At 45.0% G+C, this 26,272-nt stretch overlaps 1 pseudogene; it reads right to left on the bottom strand.

Annotated features, from left to right (window-relative positions):
• The window catches only part of LOC121542184, a 41,996-nt pseudogene extending 20,646 nt beyond the window's left edge, over positions 1–21,350 (bottom strand).
• Between the last annotated feature and the right edge of the window lie 4,922 nt (positions 21,351–26,272).

Raw genomic sequence — 26,272 nt, forward strand, 5'->3', positions numbered from 1 at the left:
GGCAGTCATCTTTTCTCTTTTCATGTTTCTGTGCATGCATGCTCATATGTGTGTGTATATGCATGCATGCATGTGGACTTGAGAGCTCTTTCATTCATTGTTTTAGACGTGGAGTTCAATCTAGGCCAACCCTTTCCCTCCAAATGGGAACAGTCATAAGGGGACAAAGACAGTTATGGCTTAACTCAGGCTCATCATCATATTTACGCTTTCATGTGCAGTTTTAACATAAGCTTAAGAGGAACAAGTCTTAACATTGTTAAAGTATTCCCCTCCGGCAGCTCAGAGAACAAATAACGAGTTCTACATGTCCCTCTTCCTTGCTTGAGTGTGTGTGCGTGTGTGTGTGCATGTGTGTGTGTAAGTCTGTGCTCAGTGTGCACACTAGTGCATGTGTGTGTGTGTGTGTGTGTGCAGAGTAAATGTTGAAGACTCATCATCAAACTAAACCATGCACAGCCTAGGAAACAGTTATGCGTTCCTTCATTCAAATGCTGGACTCTCTCCAGTCTATACAACATGGCTCAATGGACATGCATGTATGAGCTCAGCTGTTTGCTCTGTTTCATATTCTGACTCTGGCTGACATAACAGGCTAATATTTACATTGCAGTCGATGTTGGAACCTTTTGGGACTGCTGGTTGGGATATTACTTTGCATGACACACTGGCAGTCAAAAAGAGAGCAACATTACTCTGTACATAGATTTACACTCAGTAAATGCAGTAGATGGTACAGTTAGCATGTTTCAGAAAACATAATAAGTCGCAATCCAAAGAAAACAGCTGCAAAGCTTTTCACCCCTATTCCTCTTGATTAACTCAGTGGCCTTGTGGTTAGAGTGTCCACCCTGCGATTGGAAGGTTGTGAGTTCACCCATGGCTGAGTCATACCGACGACTGTCAAAATGGGACCTGATGTGTCTCTGCTTGGCACTCAGCATTAAGGAGATAGAATCAGGGTAAGGCCCTGCGATAGATTAGTGTCCGGTCCAGGGGATGTACTTGTACATCAAGCTGCCTCACGCTACAGGAGATAGGGTCCTGCCCTATGAGCTGTTAAGACTCGCGCAAGGCTACGTAACTCTTGATAGTTACATTCTGTTTCCAAATTACATTCAATTCAGCATTGAAAAAAGGTGCAAGTTTAAGTTTGTTCCACCTGAGTGAGTCTGACCATAAGTCAGAGACCACTATGATGACACAAGAAATGCGTTTGATGGATCCTTTTTGTCTTCTTCAAATGCCTCTTAATGGGAAACTAATCCAAAAGTAACTGAAAGTAATCAGATTATGTTACTTTGGGTAATCCAAAAGTTGTGGTACTGATTACAATTTTGAACAGGTAACTAGTAACTGTAATAGATTACATTTAGAAAGTAACCTACCCAACCCTGTCAATTACCTTTTAAAGAGAGCTGCTTAGCGACTGATTGGTTTAATGTTGTGTGTGTGTTTTAAGAGTATATGTCTGCATTGTGATGGTGTGTGTGGGTGTGTGCGTCCTTGCTTGCATGTGTGTTTACACTACGTGCACTGACCTGGAGCTATCACCCCCCTCTGTATTTAACATACCTGTCTCTGTAACCTGTTATCACTCTGTAGGCAGAAAATTAGATAAAGATACAAATAAAAAAAAGAACATTACAGAAAATTCTTTCTGAACCACAAACATGGCACAGAACATGCCAAACACCTCCCCTACCCCTCTCTCTCTCTCTCTCTCTCTCTCTCTCTCTCTCTCTCTCTCTCTCTCTCTCTCTCTCTCTCTCTCTCTCTCTCTCTCTCTCTCTCTCTCTCTCTCTCTCTCTCTCTCTCTCTCCTTTCAGTCACCTGTGTTTTTTCTTCTCTGATGTTTCCATTTTTGTGTTTTGGCCGTCATTTCCACCCCTGGGCCATTCAACACACTCAGAATAAATCAAAACAAAATAAGAAAACAGCTACCTACAAGGATACAGTTACACCATTGTCCAAATAAACAAGTAAAGACGTATCTGGATATCTCATCAAAAATAATTGTTGCAATTCCATCATTTTTTTCCCACTCTTTCTTTTTGCTTTGGGCACTCCTCTGGTACACGTTCATTATCCAGCAATATAGCTGTCACGTTCGTTGATGAACGGGACGGACCAAGGCGCAGCGTGATATGCATACATGTTTATTTTACACTGAATAAACACCACGACAAAACAAGAAAGGAAACGAAACGTGAAGTCCTAGGTAGTACACAAAACAAACCTTACACGGAACAAGATCCCACAACCCACTAGTGCCAATAGGCTGCCTAAGTATTGTCCCCAATCAGAGACAACGAGCGACAGCTGCCTCTGATTGGGAACCACACCGGCCAACATAGATCTAGACATACTAGAACTACAACATAGAAATACACAACATAGAAACTACACACCCTGACTCAACATATACGAGTCCCCTGAGTCAGGGCGTGACAGTACCCCCCCCCCCCAAAGGTGCGGACTCCGACCGTGCAACATAAACATAACAGGGTAGGGGCCGGGTGGGTATTCCGCCTCGGAGGCGGATCCGGCTCAGGGCGTGACGACCTCTCACTCTTCGCCTCCCTGTTGCGCCCCTAGTCTGGTCTAGACCTCGGCGCGTTGCTTCCAGTCTCCTTCCTCCCACTATACTCCAAGCCCTGTCTGGACCCTGGTGTGGGAGACCCCGAACCTGGAGAGGGGCTGACGTCTGGGTCTGGACTGGAGCCACTGACCGGAGCTGGACCGGGCACCGGTGGAGCGGACTACTCAGGCTCCGGATTGGAGCCGCTGACCGGAGCTGGACTGGGCACCGGTGGAGCGGACTACTCTGGCTCCGGAGTAGAGCCTCTGACCGGATCTGGACTGGACCCGGTGGAGCGGACTGCTCAGGCTCCGGACTGGAACAGGCCGGGCCAGGCTGGCGACGCGCACCACTCACTTAGTGCGAGGGGCAGGAACGAGCCGGGCTGGGCTGGCGACGCGCACCACTGGCTTGGTGCGAGAGACAGGAACAGGCTGGACCGGGCTGGCGACGCGCACCACTGGCTTGGTGTGAGGGTCAGGAACAGGCCGGGCTGGCGACGCGCACCACTGGCTTGGTGCGTGGGGCAGGAACAGGCCGGGCCGGGCTGGCGACGCACACCACTATCTTAGTGCGAGGGGCAGGAACAGGCCAGGCCGGGCTGGCGACGCGCACCACTAGCTAGAAACTACACACCCTGACTCAACATATACGAGTCCCCTGAGTCAGGGCGTGACAATAGCAAAACAATAACAACATCTCTGAGTCTTGTACCTGGCAACAACATCACTTTTCCAAAGTATGTATCTTAAGGGGTAATGAGACAGAATTCCCCTTGTCATGGTAGATGTTTGGTTTCTATCTGTTTCGTAAAAGAAAGAGTGGAGGATGCGCGGCTGTGTAGAAAGAGGGGATTTGAGAGCTGTACTGATCGATGATCAGTGTTCGCTAGAACCGATTTGATTCTGGAGAAATTAGTGAATCATACAAATATCATATGGCACATGTCCATCACAAAAGGTGTAAACACATGGAAGTACAATATGTGAGTTGGAGTCTGGCAAATCTTGTTACCAGCCGGTTAGCGATAGAGCCTGTGGGACGAGGTTAGAGTTTGGCTTGTCTTTGCAGAGGATCCTGCATTTCAGAGGACTTCACTTGTCTTTTTCTGAAGTGGACCAGAACCATCTGCTGTTGTGTTTACTACACAATCCATAAAGATGAAGACACGCCAGGATGCCTTGGTTGCTGGCAAACAGCGAGTCTACGGGATGCAGTAGAGATTTCAGGGGACTTAGATTGGTGACCACAATTGGGTACAAACTCTCTGCCTCAACTGCCGTTCAATAATATAGGCTTATGTCTGATGTGTGGAAAATATATATTGTGACAGAATTTTAGTATAGGCTTTAGGTAACAAGAATATTACAGAACATTTTGAAACAATAAACAAACATGAAACATCAACAAACATTTTACCAGGAAACAGGAAAGAAATTATGAAGCGGTCCTATTTCATGATCATTTATGGAAATCATATTTATCAAATGTAATGCAGATTATTCATCATTCCTTGTTTGTAGAAAGCATCTGCTATGTAAGGAATATCATATTTAGAGAGTAGGCGTATTTATAATGAATTTAGACTCCTTTTTGCATTTTTACTACAGGATAGCCCTAATAGCTGTCAATGCATTTACAAATGTATTGAACTTTTTCATAAAGTACAATTCAGTTGTACAATTCAATTCAATCAGATTAAATGAAAACCATTAAAAAGCCATTTCACTATAGATTAAACACATTACATATACTCATCAGCATTAATTTACATACAGCAGAAGGCTCAGAATGTAATTTGAAATAGTATTTTAATAATCTTGAGGTAGCAATTATCTTTGGCATATACAGTGCATTCGGAAAGTATTCAGACCCCTTCCCATTTTTAGAAAATAAAAAACAGAAATACCTTATTTACATAAGTATTCAGACCCTTTGCTATGAGACTCGAAATTGAGCTCAGGTGCATCCTGTTTCCATTGATCATCCTTGAGATGTTTATACAACTTGATTGGAGTCCACCTGTGGTAAATTCTATTGATTGGACATGATTTGGAAAGGCACACACCTGTCTATATTAGGTCCCACAGATGACAGTGCATGTCGGAGCAAAAACCAAGCCATGAGGTCGAAGGAATTGTCCGTAGAGCTCCGAGACAGGATTGTGTCGAGGCACAGATCTGGGGAAGGGTACCAAAAAATGTCTGCAGCATTGAAGGTCCCCAAGAGCGCAGTGGCCTCCATCATTCTTAAATGGAAGAAGTTTGGAACCACCAAGACTCTTCCTAGAGCTGGCCGCTCGGCCAAAATGTGTAATCGGGGGAGAAGGGCCTTGGTCAGGGAGGTGACCAAGAACCCGATGGTCACTCTGACAGAGCTCCAGAGTTCCTCTGTGAAAATGGGAGAACTTTCCAGTAAGACAACCATCTCTGCAGCACTCCACCAATCAGGCCTTTATGATAGAGTGGCCAGACGGAAGCCACTCCTCAGTAAAAGGCACATGACAGCCCGCTTGTAGTTTGCCAAAAGGAACCTAAAGGACTCTCAGACCATGAGAAACAAGATTCTCTGGTCTGATGAAACCAGACCTTGGCCTCAATGCCAAGCGTCACGTCTTGAGGAAACCTGGCACCATCCTTACGGTGAAGCATGGTGGTGGCAGCATCATGCTGTGGGGATGTTTTACAGCGGTCAGGATCGAGGCAAAGATGAACGGAGCAAAGTACAGAGAGATCCTTGATGAAAACCTGCTCCAGAGCACTCAGGACCTCAGACTGGGGTGAAGGTTCACTTTCCAACAGGACAACGACCCAAAGCACACAGCCAAGACAACACAGGAGTGGCTTCGGGACAGGTCTCTGAATGTCTTTGAGTGGCCCAGCCAGAGCCCTGACTTGAACCCGATCGAACATCTCCGGAGAGACCTGAAAATAACTGTGCAGTGACGCTCTCCATTCAACCTGACAGAGCTTGAGAGGATCTGCAGAGAAGAATTGCTGCCAAAGGTGCTTCAACAAAGTACTGAGTAAAGGGTCTGAATACTTATGTAAATGTGATATTTGTGCAAAAATTTCTAAAAACCTGTTTTTGCTTTGTCATTATTGTGTGTAGATCGATGAGGGAAAAAAACAATTTAATCAATTTTAGAATAAGGCTGTAACTTAACAAAATGTGTAAAAAGTCAAGGGGTCTGAATACTTTCCGAATGCCCTGTTCACATGTACTCAGATGATTTCTTACTTAACAAGAAAATGTAATATGAACAATATGTAAACAATATGAAACAGATGCTGGTTATTATATTGCACATGTTGACAATGACTGGATTCACTGGAAAACAAGGTCTGTCTCTGGATACGTTTTGTGTTTGTGTGTTCAACAGTGTGCATGTGTTCAGTAGAGGCTGTGAGTGTGTGAATATGCACTCTAGGGTGTGTGTGCGTGCGTGTGCATGTGTGTGTGTGTGTGTGCATGCACACTTGCGTGCTTCTGCGAGTGCGTTAGTGTATGTGAGCGCATGTCTCTTCTCTTTGTTTGATCTTTGATGCCGTGATTGCTCTGGACAGGAGGGGAATGTTCTGCCTCACTCCCTCCATCACACACTGACCTCATTTCCTGTGGACACGTGAGCATCCCATCCTCTCGGCTAATGGTACGATCCACATACTCTCAAATCACAAAATGTATCTTTCACAGCCTACTTAAAGTGGGAAAAATGGAACTGGAATAAAGTTAAACTTTAACATTACTTTGAAAGTCAAAAAGGTGGTGCAGGGAGATACAGGCCAATAGGATTCATCCATTTTGTCTGTTCAAACTTTATTGCTTCCTCATCATGTTCTTGAGCAGTGGTAAATAATGAAACAAAAAACACTCTTTGGTGATAAACAGTACAGAGGGAGAGAGAGGGAGAGCGAAAGACAGAGAAAAAAAGACATACAAAGAGGGTGTGGTGACGAGAACAATCGCCTTCTGCTCACATCTGTCAGACTGGCTTTTTGAGAAAAGTGAAACAGAAATGGTATATTTTGGACTAAAGAGAAACATTGCTCAAGCAGCGCCCTGTGTTGATATACCACACATTATTGGAACTGCAGTGGGGAACCTCAAAGGGCCAGCAGCGATTCTCTGTCCCTATAGTCCTGGTTCCCATTATTAATGAAATGACCGTAACAGATCCAAAAACATCTCGCTGTGAAGTACAGTAAAGTTATTAAATGTTTTTGCTACAGTTTTGTTTTTACTCCGCACTAGTTCCTACCCCACTAGATGATTGTTTCTAATGACCAAAACTTTCAACCATGCAGGCTTTTGTTTGTGTGTGTTACGTTATGCAAGGACAAACAAAGCACTTCCTGTTTTACTACAGTTTCCTGTGTGTCAGAGCAAAGCGGCTCTGGTCCAGGGCGACTGTTAAGCTGACAGGAACGCTAACCCTCCATAGTGGGTAGAGCCAGGGGTGAGAGGTCAGGGGTGAGAGGTGACAGAGAATGTCATCCATCTTCATTAAAATGGAAGAAAGTGAGGCTTAAGAAAACAAGCAGTTGATTAATCACAACAAATGGGATATTGTGGGGGTGCTGCCATAGTGCTGGTTAGCCATGTATTACTTCTAGGCTACAGATAAGTGGGCTTTCATGGTCCATCTCATGGTGTGTGTGAGGCACGAGCTCTGGGGGCCCAATTTAATCAGTCATTTTGACAGTAACCCTCCAAAAATCCATTCATAAACCTTTTTAATTTCCATATGTACTAGGAAGCTAATTATTTGTTTATTGGGCCTCAAGAATGTGACTGGTCAAAGTGCCTCAGGCGTTGAAAAAAAAAAAGTGAACTGATTTAAAGTAAGGGGATATCAGTGAACAAATGCTGTGATCAAGGCTACGACCACACCAGCGCAATGAGTGGAGCTTACTCAGGTGTTCAAAAGCGCATATCAGACCGAGAGCCTAATGCTTTGTTCTTAGGTAGTTCTTTATGAGTTTTAGTTGAGAAAACAATCTCTCCATAGAAGCGACAGTTACAGGGATGGTTAAAAACAGATTGATTGCCATAGCAACATCAGGAAAACTGGGCAGAAGGGAGTGGTGCAAATACTCCAGTTCTGCAACATTTTTAATTGAGCCTCTCGCCTCAACACGTTACGGAAAGAGATTAAATAGGAAGTTCTGGGACAGGTCATCTGGATACTGGACAGCCAATAAATTGGCAGATGCAAACAGATCATCTTTAGCGGACATCCGGTTCTTGAGGGCTCAAATATAAAAAGTTGTTAGCGATTTTCTTCATGCTGGTGAACCTTTGAGTTGTGTGGTTGCAATATCAACAGTCCCTTATCTCTGGTATATCTTGGCATGCATCATTCAAGACTAAGTTTAAATTGTGCAGTGCAATGGACATATAATGCACAATGTCTCAGGAGGACTTCAGAAGACCAGGGGAGTCTCTCAAGTTGGATTTAATTTACCTTGATTGCAGCCCATTTCTATAGGCTATTAGCCAGACAAAACCTGCTGTGTTCAACTGATCCTTTTATTATTGTATTGTTATTATGTTATTGTTTCTATAAGTTAGCCAGGTTGATTTGTGATAAGTAATAAGTGATGTATCTAAAACCGTATTCATGTGTAAATACGATCTGATCACTGTGTTTATGTACATTTTACACTGAGCTAGTTTATTTACTTATCTTTCTCACTGCAATTTTTTTATGTAGGCCTATCTGTCGAGCTAGTACTGGGGGAATAGGGATGGGAGGGGACTGGGGAAGGGATGGGAGGGGACTGGGGAAGGGATGGGAGGGGACTGGGGAAGGGATGGGAGGGAGCCCTACGTGCAGTTAGGGTATTAGGGACTCGGGGAGGGGATATAGGAATTAGTTGTTCTTTGTGTGTGTGTCTATGTATGTTTATATTGGAAAATGTTGAATAAACAGAATGTTCAAAAAAATACAAAAAATCAATAAATAGTGGCTAAATGTATCCTCAAGCCGACTACTTATTTCCTCATTGTTAGGCTATTTGATGTGTCCTTTTTTGTTTAGTTTATAAATAGCAGCTTAATAGCAGCTAAATACTGTATATACAGTGGGGAGAACAAGTATTTGATACACTGCCGATTTTGCAGGTTTTCCTACTTACAAAGCATGTAGAGGTCTGTAATTTTTATCCCAAAAAAATCCAGAAAATCACATTGTATGATGTTTAAGTAATTAATTTGCATTTTATGGCATGACATAAGTATTTGATACATCAGAAAAGCAGAACTTAATATTTGGTACAGAAACCTTTGTTTGCAATTACAGAGATCATACGTTTCCTGTAGGTCTTGACCAGGTTTGCACACACTGCAGCAGGGATTTTGGCCCACTCCTCCATACTGACCTTCTCCAGATCCTTCAGGTTTCGGGGCTGTCGCTGGGCCAATACGGACTTTCAGTTCCCTCCAAAGATTTTCTATTGGGTTCAGGTCTGGAGACTGGCTAGGCCACTCCAGGACCTTGAGATGCTTCTTACGGAGCCACTCCTTAGTTGCCCTGGCTGTGTGTTTCGGGTCATTGTCATGCTGGAAGACCCAGCCACGACCCATCTTCAATGCTCTTACTGAGGGAAGGTGGTTGGCCAAGATCTCGCGATACATTGCCCCATCCATCCTCCCCTCAATACGGTGCAGTCGTCCTGTCCCCTTTGCAGAAAAGCATCCCCAAAGAATGATGTTTCCACCTCCATGCTTCACGGTTGGGATGGTGTTCTTGGGGTTGGACTCATCCTTCTTCTTCCTCCAAACACCGCGAGTGGAGTTTAGACCAAAAAGCTCTAATTTTGTCTCATCAGACCACATGACCTTCTCCCATTCCTCCTCTGGATCATCCAGATGGTCATTGGCAAACTTCAGACGGGCCTGGACATGCGCTGGCTTGAGCAGGGGGACCTTGCGTGCGCTGCAGGATTTTAATCCATGACGGCGTAGTGTGTTACTAATGGTTTTCTTTGAGACTGTGGTCCCAGCTCTCTTCAGGTCATTGACCAGGTCCTGCCATGTAGTTCTGGGCTGATCTCTCACCTTCCTCATGATCATTGATGCCCCACGAGGTGAGATCTTGCATGGAGCCCCAGACCGAGGTTGATTGACCGTCATCTTGAACTTCTTCCATTTTCTAATAATTGCGCCAACAGTTGTTGCCTTCTCACCAAGCTGCTTGCCTATTGTCCTGTAGCCCATCCCAGCCTTGTGCAGGTCTACAATTTTATCCCTGATGTCCTTACACAGCTCTCTGGTCTTGGCCATTGTGGAGAGGTTGGAGTCTGTTTGATTGAGTGTGTGGACAGGTGTCTTTTATACAGGTAACGAGTTCAAACAGGTGCAGTTAATACAGGTAATGAGTGGAGAACAGGAGGGCTTCTTAAAGAAAAACTAACAGGTCTGTGAGAGCCGGAATTCTTACTGATTGGTAGGTGATCAAATACTTATGTCATGCAATAAAATGCAAATTAATTACTTAAAAATCATACAATGTGATTTTCTGGATTTTTGTTTTAGATTCCGTCTCTCACAGTTGAAGTGTACCTATGATAAAAATGACAGACCTCTACATGCTTTGTAAGTAGGAAAACCTGCAAAATCGGCAGTGTATCAAATACTTGTTCTCCCCACTGTAGCTATAGAAAGCAGGATACACTGCATAATGAAACAATCCATAGTACGCTAGTGTTTTGAGGGTGGACTTACTGTATTATTTAGCATTATTAGACTCGGTTTACGCAAAACAAGTTTCTATCCAAGCTGGTAGAGAGTGCGAGGACGACAGGTTCAGATAGGCTATGCAGGACATTTGTATAAAAAAAAAATCTATTGGTTGCTGATTAGTATGCTGTTGTATCGAACATTTATTTTACAATCTGCAATGTTTGAATCAAACTTTAATTACTAAACAAGTAATTATATTATTGTCGCCAGCTAGCAGTCTAAATCATGGCAGTCTTGTGACACCGTGTATAGCTTCGTGAAATATTTAGCTTAACATGAGAAAATTACAACCAAATAGGCCTACCAATAAACATTCATCCATAAGCTAAAGCAAAGCTATAGGCTACATGCCCTGGCACCACAGAAAGCCTATCATCGATTTGATAGGCAGCCACATAGACATGTCGCAATTTCAGGACCATAGACAGCGATCAGTAGTCTTATTTTTTAGGGGCGGGGGTCTCCAGAGAAGCTGTGTTACATCAGTGCTCGTGTTGCTTATTTTGTGGGAAAAATGGGAGGAGTGGCTTTATCAGTGTCAATCTCAACGAGCATTCACAAAAAGTTTAGGATTGTTGGTGTTGACTTTATGCAGTTCTTGTGCGGATGCTGTATGAGGTTTCAGTTGATAGCACCATCAATAATGACATGAACAATTTGGAAAGAAAGTGGAAATAACGTTTCCAACATAAAGTTATGTTCTGTAAACAACTAAACTTCCTTATGAATCTCATATCCACAGGAGTTTGGCTGACCCACTGAAAAACATCCCCACATCTCTAACCACTTAACGTGTCTTCCTCCATCATTCTAAGTCTGTACTGAAGGCATTGGCTCCCCTTCAGTAACACTTGTTACTTGCACATACATTGTGTGTGTGTAACATTAAAAACACCCTCCACCCCCTTTTGCCCTCAGAACAGCCTCAATTCGTCTGGGCATGGACTCTACAAGGTGTCGAAAGCGTTCCACAGGGATACTGGCCCATATTGACTCCAATGCTTCCAACAGTTGTCTATTGGGTGGTGGACCATTCTTGATACACACAGGAAATTGTTGAGCGTGAAAAACCCAGCAACGCTTCTCATGTCATGGCTGTAACCTCTCTTACGAAAAATCACATGATTTCACATGTGACATTTCCAAAGGTTTTGCACTTGTGAAATCATGTGAAACCATGTGTTTTTGAAACACATCACGTGATGATATTTCACATGAAGTTTAAAATGTGGAGTTTCACATGTGAAATCATGTGAAACTGTGTTTTTGGAACACTACACATGATGATATTTCACATGTGGATTCCCATATGTGATCACATAACCTTTCCCATGAGATTTCATGGGTGATGCCCTGCAAACAAAAATATGTCATTATGATGCAGACAGTGCTTTTAACATGGTTTTTTCAACTTACGTATTTGACACACATGACTACATTGTGTACGTTTTTTTATACAGTGATTATTACTCAACATGTTATTACCTTTGATTTGAACTCACAACCTTTTAGTCCATGACATTCCAATCTTCCTGCTATGCCATTATGTCTGAGTCAGTAACTTACTTCACCTGTATTCCTAGACTTTGGACTTCAAAGTAAATATAATCTTTGTTAAAAATACACCCAAGAAAAACGATTATGTTTATCATAGTGATTCAGGAGTAACAGTAAAACAGAATAATATGCCCCACCAACATTAAACAACTATACAGAAAACCCTCAAATTGCTGAAATAAGTCAATGAACTCAATAATGAGAGAATAGTCAGAATAACCAATAACAAAAAATAACAGAGTTGTATTATAGGTCATGAATGGTTACTAGAACCCTACAGACTTTGTGGCGCAGCAGAAAGATAAGCATACCTAACATCTAGAAGTCGAGAGTTCAAATCCCAGGTGGGGTCATATTTTAGCTGAACAGCGATAAGACATGGAATTGGACATTTTAAAACGTGATCACATGTGAAGTGTTACAAAAACACATTTCACATGAAAACATGTTTTGTTGGACATTTCACATGTTTTCGTGTGTTCATGTCACCCTGTCTGTAAACATGTTGGTGCTCAAAGGAGGCTCACAGTGGCAGGGTTCACTGTCAGAATGTTGGAGTCCAAGGTTAGCGCTACTGATCCAGGATTCTCAAGCCTGTGGGGAATTGAAAGTGACACAACGGAAAGTCCAGTTTCCCTTGGCAAAATGTTTCCTTTTCGGGTCTCTGATCTTCCATTGATGTGTTGTAACTAAACACAGCCAATGACCACCCAGCGACAGAGGCCACTGTTCCTTTGTGTGACTGTGTTGTCATAATGTCCTTGTTTATGAAAGATGCAGTCCAGGATCTTAAGAAATAGCAAATTCATAACATATTGAACGGATTGGAATTCGTAACATATCATGTGACGTTGTGCAACATTTTCCAATATTGTTATGTGGGCAGCTTGTCTCTCCCTTTTCTGTTTCCCTTCCTCCTTGTTTTGTCCCCTCTGTGTCTGTTGTATCTGTATGTGTGTTTGTCCCCTTTATGTGGGTGTGTCTGGAGTGGATCAGGTGGCGTGCTCAGGATCTGCCTCTCCTGTGCAGCTGCGGGTTGTTTCCAGTGATTCCTGCCTACGCAGCTGCATCCTATTCTCTAATCAACCTGCACTACTAATTCCGGGGCATGGCTCTCCACCGGCGCCAGATCGTTGTTCTTACCAGAGCGTTTCGGACATACCTCCCAACCTGCCTGCCTTCCTGCCTGTCGGCCTGCCTGCCTGCCTGCCTGCCTGCCTGCCTCAGCCTCTCCTTCCTCCGGAGCCGACTAGCCCACTCTGTTCCTTTACTTCAGTTGTTTTTGGACTAAGACAATTTTAACTTTTATTAAATATTTTTGTTTCTTCCACTCCCTTTGTCGTGTTTGTTTCTCTGAGTGCTGGGTTGAACCATAGCCTAACAGAACGATCTGGCCATGGACCCAACAGAGAGACAGCACGGGGCAAACGAAGACAGCTTCCAACAAGCTATCCAGGCTCAAGGAACGTTGCTAGGACAGCATGACCAACTGATTCGGACTCTTTTGGAAAATAATCATCAACTGCTGAACCAGGTGACTCAGTTAACTACACAAGTCTCTAAATTGTCTGTTATCAGTTCTCCATCTCTCTCTGACCCCCAGTTTGATGCACCCCAAGTTGGTTCCTCGGACATGATGCAGGCTTCGTTCCATCGGGAACCCCCTGTCACGTCGCCTGAACCGTTCAATGGAGAATTGGACAAGTGCCGGGGATTTTTGCTTCAGTGTGACTTGATTTTTCGGCAGAGACCACTGTCATTTTCTACTGATTCCTCTAAGGTACATTATGTTCTGGGGCTGTTAAGAGGGAGAGCTCTGGTTTGGGCTGAGGCTGTGTGCTCAAATCAAACTTTGACTGGATTGACTTTCGCTGATTTTTCTGCTAAATTGAAGACTGTTTTTGACCATCCTGACCATGTGGGTAATTCCTCCAAGATACTTTTTAATTTGAGGCAGGGTTCTAACAGTGTGGCTGAGTACTCTATTGAGTTCTGGACTTTGGCAGCGGACTCCAAGTGGAACAATGTGGCACTTCAAGGAGCATTTCTAAACGGTTTGAATGAAGCCATTAAGGATGAACTGGCTGCTCGTGACGAGCCACATGATTTACATTCTCTCGTTTCCCTGTCCATTAAGCTAGACAACCGGTTGCGGAGAGGCGTCGGGAGAGAGGCGGTCGGCCGCATCTAGGAGGACGAGTTCCCCAGCCTTCAACCACTCGAGTCTCGCCTCCCCGGAGCCGGCAGCTTCTTATTCCTGATTCCATCCCGAGCACAGAGGAGGAACCTATGCAAGTGGGTCAAGCTCGACTACCTCCAGCAGAACGGCAACGGCGCCTCCAGGCGGGTGAGTGCCTGTACTGTGGAGACGCCACACACATTCTGGCTACATGCCCTAAGCGGCCAAAAGACAAGGCTCGCTCGTAGCGGTGGGTCTACTTGCAGCCCAGAGTTAGATCCTGAACCCATCATTCCCCGATTACAAGTACCTGTAACCTTACGTTTCCAGAGTCATTCCCTGCCACTCTCAGCTCTCATAGACTCAGGTGCAGAAGACAACTTTATTAGCCACCAGTTCGTTACACAAGCTCGTATCCCCATGGAGCCACTACCTACCCCCATTCGGGTCACAGCCCTTGATGGGCGCCTCCCTCGCGGAGATAACTCATCAAACCACCCCCGTTTCCCCTAGTGATTTCTGGCAATCATTGTGAAAGCATTCAGCTAAGAGTTATGTCTGGCTCAGCTACCTCCCTAATCCTTGGCTTCCCCTGGTTGGCTCTTCACAACCCACAAATTGATTGGACACGTCACACCATTCTCAGTTGGAGCACTAACTGCCATTCAGAGTGCCTTAGGTCAGCGGTTCCCCCCACTAAGTGTAACCCAACTCATCCCTCAGCTCCTCTTGATCTGTCATCTGTCCCCAAAGAATACCATGACTTAGCGGAGGTTTTCAGTAAGGACAAGGCTCTGTCTCTACCACCACATAGGCCTTATGATTGCCCTATTGAACTGCTTCCTGGTGCTCCCTTGCCCTCTAGTCGCTTATACAATCTGTCCCGACCGGAAAGAGAGGCAATGGAGAAGTACATTGGTGATTCTCTGGTCTCGGGCATAATCCGTCCCTCGTCGTCTCCTTTGGGTGCAGGTTTCTTTTTCGTGGAAAGAAGGACAAGTCGTTACGCCCCTGTATCGATTTCAGGGGTTTAAACAACATAACTGTTAAAAACAAGTATCCCCTTCCACTCATCAACTCTGCTTTTGAACCTCTGCATGGCGCCACAGTTTTCTCCAAGCTCGACCTCAGGAACCCTTATCACCTTGTCCGGATCCGTAAGGGAGATGAGTGGAAAACCGCTTTCAACACTCCACTGGGACATTTTGAGTATTTGGTCATGCCCTTTGGGCTCTCAAACGCCCCTGCTGTTTTCCAAGCCATGGTGAACGATGTTCTTAGGGATTTTTTGAACCGTTTTGTCTTTGTATACCTGGATGATATTCTTGTTTTTTCCAAGTCACCCGAGGAGCATGAGTCACACGTCCGTCAAGTCCTACAACGGCTCTTGGAAAACAAGCTGTATGTCAAAGCAGAGAAGTGTGAGTTCCACAAACAGTCTACATCGTTCCTTGGTTTCATCATTGAGAGCGGGCAGGTGAAGGCGGACCCGAGAAGATCCGGGCAGTGACGGAATGGCCCATACCCACCACCCGTAAGCAACTTCAACGATTTTTGGGCTTTGCTAACTTCTACCGTAGGTTCATTAAGGGTTTTAGTAAAGTGGTGGCACCCCTTACTAGACTCACATCCCCAAAAGTCCCTTTTCTGTGGTCCCCTGAGGCGGAGCAGGCGGTAGGGGTTTTGAAGGAACTGTTTTCCACCTCCCCTGTGTTGATACACCCCAATACCTCTCTGCAGTTTGTTGTGGAGGTGGACGCGTCGGACTCAGGTGTGGGAGCCGTCCTCTCCCAGCGCTCCCCACTGACCAAAAGCTTCACCCCTGTGCTTTTTTCTCCAAAAATTGTCACCCACAGAACGGAATTACGACGTTGGAAACCGAGAACTGCTGGCGGTCAAGCTAGCACTGGAAGAATGGCGGCACTGGCTGGATGGAGCTGAACTGCCGTTTGTGGTCTGGACAGACCACAAGAACTTGGCTTACATCCAAGCCACTAAGAGACTCAACTCACGCCAAGCCAGATGGGCCCTGTTTTTTAGTAGGTTTAACTTTATTCTTACATACAGACCGGGGTCAAGAAATGTTAAACCAGATGCTTTGTCCCGCCAGTTTGCTGACCCTTCGGAGACCAGCGAGCCTGAGGCAGTCCTGCCTTCCTCATGCGTCGTGGCGGCTGTTCAGTGGGAGATCGAGTCTCTTGTGAAGACTGCACTTGCCACGGACCCGGGACCGGGTGATGGACCTCCCAACCTACTCTTTGTTCCCGAGACGGTCCGGTCTCAGGTGTTGCAGTGGATTCACACCTCCCGCTTTTGCTGGTCACCCTGGGATGAGACGCACGTTAACGCTGCTAGGGAGACATTTTTGGTGGCCTTCAATGGAAACTGACGTTCGGGCTTTTGTGGCAGCCTGTTCAACCTGTGCTCGGGGCAAAGCCTCCCATCAGTCCCCCTTCGGGGCTGCTGCTACCCCTCCCAGTTCCCAGCCGTCCCTGGTCCCACATAGGCATGGATTTTGTCACCGGCCTACCCAAGTCTGAAGGTAATGATACTATACTTACCATTGTGGACAGATTCTCTAAATCTGTTCACTATATAGCATTACCAAAATTACCGTCTGCCAGTGAGACAGCGGACCTCCTAGTCCAACATGTATTCCGTCCCCATGGAATACCTGTGGACATCGTATCTGATAGAGGCCCACAGTTTACTTCCCGTGTTTGGAAGGTTTTCTGTTCTGCTTTGGGTGCTTCCGTTAGTCTGTCCTCAGGGTTTCATCCCCAGACCAACGGTCAAACAGAAAGAGCCAATCAAGACCTCGAAGCAACCCTTCGTTGTGTGGCTGCTCAACATCCATCATCCTGGGCCAAACATCTGCCTTGGATAGAGTACGCCCACAACTCCCTCACCACCTCTGCCACTGGTCTTTCACCCTTTGAAGTTACCATGGGTTATCAACCCCCTCTGTTTCCTGCTCAGGAGAAGGAATTGGCTGTTCCTTCGGTTCAGGAGAACCTCCGCCGCTGCCAGAGAGTGTGGCGCGACGCTTCGGAAGCGTTGCTTCGGACCACCGACAGGAACAAGATGACAGCGGATAGGAGCAGGACTCCCGCACCTGTGTTTCATCCTGGTCAAGAGGTTTGGCTGTCGCCTAAGAACGCACTCTTCGTACCAAATCACGCAAGCTGTCTCCTCGGTACCTGGGTCCGTTTGTGGTGGAGTCCATCATTAACCCCGCTGCGGTTCGTTTGAAGTTGCCTTCAGCCATGAAGATACACCCTACTTTCCACGTCTCCCAACTGAAACCTGTGTCCTCCAGCCTTTTGTGTCCGCCGGCTGTTCCACCTCCACCTGTTCGTCTCATTGACGACCATCCGGCCTACACCGTCAGTAGGCTACTGGACTCTCGGAGGCGGGGTAGGGGTCTCCAATACCAGGTCGATTGGGAAGGTTATGGACCAGAGGAGAGGTCTTGGGTCCCTAAGCGTTTTGTGTTGGATCCTCAGTTGATCACGGACTTCCATCACGACAACCCTGACAGGCCTGGTGGGTCGCCAGGTGGCGACCATTGAGGGGGGTACTGTTATGTGGGCAGCTTGTCTCTCCCTTTTCTGTTTCCCTTCCTCCTTGTTTTGTCCCCTCTGTGTCTGTTGTATCTGTATGTGTGTTTGTCCCCTTTATGTGGGTGTGTCTGGAGTGGATCAGGTGGCGTGCTCAGGATCTGCCTCTCCTGTGCAGCTGCGGGTTGTTTCCAGTGATTCCTGCCTGCGCAGCTGCATCCTATTCTCTAATCAACCTGCACTACTAATTCCGGGGCATGGCTCTCCACCGGCGCCAGATCGTTGTTCTTACCAGAGCGTTTCGGACATACCTCCCAACCTGCCTGCCTTCCTGCCTGTCGGCCTGCCTGCCTGCCTGCCTGCCTGCCTGCCTCAGCCTCTCCTTCCTCCGGAGCCGACTAGCCCACTCTGTTCCTTTACTTCAGTTGTTTTTGGACTAAGACAATTTTAACTTTTATTAAATATTTTTGTTTCTTCCACTCCCTTTGTCGTGTTTGTTTCTCTGAGTGCTGGGTTGAACCATAGCCTAACAAATATGGTCTGATCGCGGCAAGTGTCAAGAGGGCACTTGTCCTGACAACGGCGCATTCCCTGACAACGGCCCTTATTTCTTCGCAATGGCTCCTTGCTAGCTGTCCTGTCTTTGCCCCTTCTTTTTTCTCATTGGCTCTACGGCAGACTACGCCCCCAAGACAGACAGACCCTACTCACGAGAGATTGAGGGGATTTGATTAATCTGGGCCATGCGCCCGGGTAGGCATGTTTTGCACCGGGTGAAAGTTGATTGCATTTGTTTTGGAACCGGGCTGCCTCCTGGGTGTGAGCCAGGTGCCCCGTTCAAAGCCCACAGCGAAGTTGTCTCAAAACAAAAGTGACGTAAGTAAGCACGTGGAGTAATGAGTAGGATTCTGTGTTTTTACATGCAAAAGTGATTGCTTTTGATAAAAAAGCTTTATCTGCCTAACAAATTAAAACTAGTTTGAAAATTCAAACATATTTTATGGAAAAAGGAGTGGTATGTTTCTGGATGATGCACCATTCTGCCTTGTTGACAACATGACTGAGTGGCGCAGATTACTGTACAATGTTCATGTCACGGGCCACAGACCAGTGCCCCACGGCTCAGCATCATCAACTCCGCTCTTTTACTTTGCTTGTCGTGCGTAATAAGGAACAAGAACCAGATGGAGTTCGTGTACATTCTTTGCTCATGTCGGGAAATGAAAAGTAATTCTGAAAGAGAGAGAGGGGGGACCCATATTTCCCACAGATCACACAGATCACACAGATCACACAGACCCACAAATATTTTGAAAACAAATCAAACATTGATAAACTCCCATATCTGTTAGCGAAATACCGCAATGTGCAATCACAGCAGCAAGATTTGTGGCCCCTTGCCATGAGAAAAGGACAACAATTGGAGCACAAAGAACATTGTAAATACCACCAATATTTACCTATTTATTTACAGTATCTTCCACCCCTATTCGTACTACAACTATTTGCACTTTGCTAAAACACTAATATAACACTTGAAATGTCAATTTTTTTACAAAAGAATTTAGTGCAATGTTTATTGTTTATTTCGAATAATTTTTTGTTGATGTTGTTACATTTGTTTCTTCTTACTTTGTTTATTGTTTATTTCATTTGCTTTGACAATGGAAGGTAAATTACAATTTGCAGTGTACAAACGTAACATGACGAACACAAATGACTTTTACTCTCACGGGTGGCCAAAAAGATCTAACTGAAAGCCATGCCCCCAATACGCTACACCTCTTGAAAATAACCTAGGGATTACTGCTGGGTCAACCTTGCATGAAAGTGAGTAAAAACACAACTGATGGTTAAATTAACCCATGTTTGGGTAATCCAAAGGTGTGGCCTATTGGGGGCATGTCTTTCACCCGTGAGAGTAAATATCATTCATGTTAAGCTTGTACACCGCAAATTACAAATTTTCTTTAAATATTATAACTACGTGGTAACGACCCCAACATTTGGATATGCATAGGCGCTTAAGGAACTAATACTCTTGTGTAAGCCTTATTAAAGCTACAAAAGTGTCAGTGCTCAACCTTAACATGTATTGACAATTCAACAGAACTGTTTAATTGGAATTAAATGTACTCTAGCGGGTGTCCAAAAATAACTATCTGAAAGCCACACCCTTACTAAGCCACGCCTCCAGTCTTCTGATCTGACCCGGTGGATCATAGCTCAATAACCCAGCATCAACAACCCAATGGGTTGTTTGTGACCCAACTGGCTGGGTGAAAATAACCCAAGGTGTGTTCTGTCCAATACTTACCCACATTGGGTTGTTTTTAACCCAGCATTGTTTAGAACGTATGGAAGTTCAAAGCAATAGATACCCGGGATCCTTGGGACGTCCCTACCCTTAACCCTTACCCTAAACTTAACTATAATTATAACCCTTACCTAACCCTAACCTTAATCCTTACCTTAATTACTACAGTGAGCTAAATCAGGGTCACACAGAGTGTTTCTTGTTAGTCCTAAACAAATCTATTTTGAAACAAAAGCATACACCTCACACACATGGTTATGGGCTTTAAAAAAGAAGACACCTGTACCATGTCAAATATAGAGTTAAAATGTATTCAATTTTGAGTTTGCATCCCAATATTACACTTTATATACATCACAGAAGACTGAAATATAACAAAACCGTTTGACATAGAATCACTGGATTTTCAGCGGGTAAAAAAAAAAAAAAAACGTTTATTTATTTTAACAAATATGAAAAATATTTATAACATTCTACCCATGACGCCACTAGAGGGCGATTTGGTAATTTGACTGCAGGAAAGGGTATCCATTTAAAATGTCAACTTCAATGGGGTAGGGATGTCCCAAGGATCCCAGATAGCACAGACCCTCTGACCCTCACAGTGTCTTTGACCTGACATATAAAGAGGTATGGGATTGATCGCATACTCCTGTCCAGTGGCTGTTCTTCTACCTGCCAGTCTCTGAGTCACCAATTTTCTGTCGTGATGTAAATGCAGACGAAGAGGAGCAAGATCACAAGTAAGTTTTCCATGAAGCCTAGCAGGCCAAACAGGGCCTTGGGCATGAGGTCCAGCTGGGAGGCCAGGTAGATGAGCGCCCCACCAGACACAGGATACGGATACAGAACATTCAGAAGAGGACGTCCACGGAGAACATGTCCACAAAGGCGTGGAGCAGCAGCGTGGGGACGTCCCGCAGGCGATCCATGATAGATCTGGGCTGGCCTGAGAACCTGCGGTTGTAGTCATTGAGATCCTGCAAGATGAGTATCGGCTCAGCCTGCCCATCCTCGACCTGCTACAGTGAGGTATGGTCTTGGAAGAGCAAAAAAAGCAATGTCACACTTTTTCTGCAGACGGGACAGTTAATAGCACCAAGCCAAGTCCCACACCTCCAATATGCAATTATACTGGAACCACAGAAGAGGTGGCCACAGTTGGTTTCTACCGGCAGTACAGCCTGCATTAGACACACTGGACAGGACATGTCAGTGTAGTACTGCAGCCTGGGCTTGGCGGGAGTTTCCTGCTCTGACTGAAGCTGCTCCCGAACAGCACGCACATGCTCCTGGTTCTCTGGGTGGATGTTTTGTTGATCATCTCTACCACCATCAGGACTGGACTTCTATGAGTGAATCTTCATCTTGTAGTAAATAGTCCTCTTCACCACACTGGTTTTCATCCATTACAACCACTAATATCCTGCACTATATATCCATTGGAATTATGTTAGTGTGTGTGATAGAGAGAGATTGTCAATCAAAGAAGCCTTCCACAGTCATGCGAAATGGAATGCAGAATCCCGGATGGGGGTTGTCCAAGTAGAATCCCCTTAGGTTTTACAGGGTCAGCCATAGTAGTACGGTGCCCCTGGAGAAAATTTGGATTAAGTTCCTTGCTCAAGGGCACATAGATTTTTCAGATGTATTTAATAGCAATTGAATTAAATCATTTTAGAATTGTGTAATATTATTTAAATATTGTGTTGAAATGTAAAGTCAGTGGGGAAAGTTTGGCAGCCAAATATAACCATGTCAGTATTACTGCCCCCACCTTACATACTTCGATACAGTAGAAAAGGATGCGAGGAGATACACTACATGACAAAAAGTATGTGGACACCTGCTCGTCGAACATCTCATTCCAAAATCATGGGCATTAATATGGAGTTGGTCCCTCCTTTGCTGCTATAACAGCCTCCACTCTTCTGGGAAGGCTTTCCACTAGATGTTGAAACATTGCTGTGGGGACTTGCTTCCATTAAGCCACAAGAGCATTAGTGAGGTCGGGCACTGATATTGGGCGATTAGGCCTGGGTCGCAGTCGGCGTTCCAATTCTTCCCAAAGGTGTTCGATGGGGTTGAGGTCAGGGCTCTGTGCAAGCCAGTCAAGTTCTTCCACACGGATCTCGACAAACCATTTCTGTATGGACCTCGCTTTGTGCACGGGGGCATTGTCATGCTAAAACAGGAAATGGCCTTCCCCAAACTGTTGCCACAAAGTTGGAAGCACAGAATCGTCTAGAATGTCATTGTATGCTGTAGCATAAAGATTTCCGAACCATGAAAAAACAGCCCCCTCCTCCACCAAACATATCAGTTGGCACTATGCATTCGGGCAGATAGCGTTCTCCTGGCATCCGCCAAACACAGATTTGTTCGTTGGACTGCCAGATGGTGAAGTGTGATTCATCACTCCAGAGAACGCGTTTCCACTGCTCCAGAGTCCATCCAATGGTGGCGAGCTTTACACCACTCCAGCTGACACTTGGCATTGCGCATGGTGATCTTAGGCATGTGTGCGGCTGCTCGGCCATGGAAACCCATTTCATGAAGCTCCCAACGAACAGTTATTGTGCTGACGTTGCTTCCAGAAGCAGTTTGGAACTCGGTAGTGAGTGTTGCAACTGAGGACAGACACATTTTACGTGCTACATGCTTCAGCACTGGGCGGTCCCGTTCTGTGAGCTTGTGTGGCCTACCACTTCGCAGCTGAGCCGTTGTTGCTCCTAGACGTTTCCACTTCACAATAACAGCACTTACAGTTGACCGGGGCAGCTCTAGCAGGGCAGAAATTTTATGAACTGACTTGTTGGAAAGGTGGCATCCTATGACGGTGCCATGTTGAAAGTCACTGAGCTCTTCAGTGAGGCTACAACAGCCAAATCTGCTAATTTGAAGGGGGGTCCACATACTTTTGTACATACAGTGAGGGAAAAAAGTATTTGATCCCCTGCTGATTTTGTACGTTTGCCCACTGACAAAGACATGATCAGTCTATAATTTTAATGGTAGGTTTATTTGAACAGTGAGAGACAGAATAACAACAAAAAAATCCAGAAAAACGCATGTCAAAAATGTTATACAAATTGATTTGCATTTTAATGAGGGAAATAAGTATTTGACCCCCTCTCAATCAGAAAGATTTCTGGCTCCCAGGTGTCTTTTATACATGTAACGAGCTGAGATTAGGAGCACACTCTTAAAGGGAGTGCTCCTAATCACAGCTTGTTACCTGTATAAAAGACACCTGTCCACAGAAGTAATCAATCAATCAGATTCCAAACTCTCCACCATGGCCAAGACCAAAGAGCTCTCCAAGGATGTCAGGGACAAGATTGTAGACCTACACAAGGCTGGAATGGGCTACAAGACCATTGCCAAGCAGCTTGGTGAGAAGGTGACAACAGTTGGTGCGATTATTCGCAAATGGAAGAAACACAAAATAACTGTCAATCTCCCTCGGCCTGGGGCTCCATGCAAGATCTCACCTCGTGGAGTTGCAATGATCATGAGAATGGTTAGGAATCAGCCCAGAACTACACAGGAGGATCTTGTCAATGATCTCAAGGCAGCTGGGACCATAGTCACCAAGAAAACAATTGGCAACACACTACGCCGTGAAAGACTGAAATCCTGCAGCGCCCGCAAGGTCCCCCTGCTCAAGAAAGCACATATACAGGGCCGTCTGAAGTTTGCCAATGAACATCTGAATGATTCAGAGGAGAACTGGGTGAAAGTGTTGTGGTCAGATGAGACCAAAATGGAGCTCTTTGGCATCAACTCAACTCGCCGTGTTTGGAGGAGGAGGAATGCTGCCTATGACCCCAAGAACACCATCCCCACTGTCAAACATGGAGGTGGAAACATTATGCTTTGGGGGTGTTTTTCTGATAAGGGGACAGGACAACTTCACTGCATCAAAGGGACGATGGACGGGGCCATGTACCGTCAAATATTGGGTGAGAACCTTCCCTCAGCCAGGGCATTGAAAATGGGTCGTGGATGGGTATTCCAGCATGACAATGACCCAAAACACACGGCCAAGGCATCAAAGGAGTGGCTCAAGAAGAAGCACATTAAGGTCCTGGAGTGGCCTAGCCAGTCTCCAAACCTTAATCCCATAGACAATCTGTGGAGGGAGCTGAAGGTTCGAGTTGCCAAACGTCAGCCTCGAAACCTTAATGACTTGGAGAAGATCTGCAAAGAGGAGTGGGACAAAATCCCTCCTGAGATGTGTGCAAACCTGGAGGCCAACTACAAGAAACGTCTGACCTCTTTGATTGCCAACAAGGGTTTTGCCACCAAGTACTAAGTCATGTTTTGCAGAGGAGTCAAATACTTATTTCCCTCATTAAAATGCAAATCAATTTATAACATTTTTGACATGCGTTTTTCTGGATTTTTTTTTTGTTATTCTGTCTCTCACTGTTCAAATAAACCTACCATTAAAATTATAGACTGATCATGTCTTTGTCAGTTGCAAACGTACAAAATCAGCAGGGGATCAAATACTTTTTTCCCTCACTGTAGTGCATTCGGAAAGTATTTAGAACCCTTTACTTTTTCCACATTATGTTACATTACAGCCTTATTCTAAAATGAATAAAATTGTTTTTTCCCCCTCATCAATCTACACACTGTACCCCATAATGACAAATCAAAAACACGTTTTTAGAAAATTTAGTCAATTCATTAAAAATTAAAAAAAACGGAAATATTACATTTACATAAGTATTCTGACCCTTTAATTAGTACTTTGTTTAAGCACCTTTGGCAGCGATTACAGCCTTGAGTCTTCTTGGGTATGACGCTACAAGCTTGGCACACCTGTATTTAGGGAGTTTCTCCGATTCTTCTCTGCAGATCCTCACAAGCTCTGTCAGGTTGGATGAGGAGCTTCGCTGCACAACTATTTTCAGGTCTCTCCAGAGATGTTCGATCGGGTTCAAGCCCGGGCTCTGGCTGGGCCACTCAAGCACATTCAGAGACTTGTCCCGAAGCCACTCCTGCATTGTGTTGGCTGTGTGCTTAGGGTCGTTGTCCTGTTGGAAGGTGAACCTTTGCCCCAGTCTAAGGTCCTGAGCTCTCTGGAGCAGGTTTTCATCAACGATCTCTCTGTACTTTGCTCCGTTCATCTTTCCCTCGATCCTGACTAGTCTCCCAGTCCCTGCCACTGAAAAACATCCCCACAGCATGATGCTGCCACCACCCTGCTTCACCGTAGGGATGGTGCCAGGTTTCCTCCAGACTTGAAGCTTGGCATTCAGGCTAAAGAGTTCAATCTTGGTTTCATCAGACCAGAGAATATTGTTTCTCATGGTCTGAGAGTCTTTAGGTGCCATTTGGCAAACTACAAGCGGGCTGTAGGGCCTTTTACTGAGGAGTGGCTTCCGTCTGGCCCCTCTACCATAAAGGCATGATTGGTAGAGTGCTACAGAGATGGTTGTCCTTCTGGAAAGTTCTCCCATCTCCACAGAGGTACTCTGGAGCTCTGTCAGAGTAACCTTCGGGTTCTTGGTCACCTCCCTCACCAAAGCCCTTCTCCCCCGATTGCTCAGTTTGGCCAGGCGGCCAGCTCTAGGAAGAGTCCACTTTTTTCTTGGGGACCTTCAATGCTGCAGAAATGTTTTGGTACCCTTCCCCAGATCTGTTCCTTCGACACAAACCTGTCTCGGAGCTCTATGGACAATTCCTTCGACCTCATGGCTTTTGCTCTGACATGCATTTTCAACTGTGGGACCTTATATAGACAAGTGTGTGCCTTTCCAAATCATGTCCAATCAATAGAATTGACCACAGGTGGACTCCAATCAAGTTGTAGAAACATCTCAAGGATGATTAATGGAAACAGGATGCACCTTTGCTCAATTTCGAGTCTCAATACAAAGGGTCTGAATACTTATGTAAATAATTTTTTTGCAAACATTTCTAAAAACCTGTTTTTGCTTTGTCATTATGGGTTATTGTGTGTAGATTGATGAGAAATATGTTTTATTTAATCCATTTTAGAATAACTCTGTAACGTAACAAAATGTGGAAAAATTAAATGGGTCTGAATACGTTCCGGATGCACTGCATAGTGTATGATGGAATTGTGGAAAGACCCCTTTCCTGCAGTCAAATGACCAAATCGCTCTCTAGTGGCATTGAGAGAATGCCAAGAGTGTGCAAAGCTGTCATCAAGGCAAAGGGTGGCTACTTTGAAGAATATAAAATATAAAATATATTTTGATTTGTTTAACAATTTTTGGGTTACTACGTGATTCCATATGTGTTATTTCATCGTTTTGATGTCTTCACTATTGTAGTGTCGAGAACTATGCTGA

The sequence above is a fragment of the Coregonus clupeaformis genome, chromosome 27 (assembly GCF_020615455.1).
Source record: "Coregonus clupeaformis isolate EN_2021a chromosome 27, ASM2061545v1, whole genome shotgun sequence".
NCBI classification, from domain to species: Eukaryota; Metazoa; Chordata; class Actinopteri; order Salmoniformes; family Salmonidae; genus Coregonus; species Coregonus clupeaformis.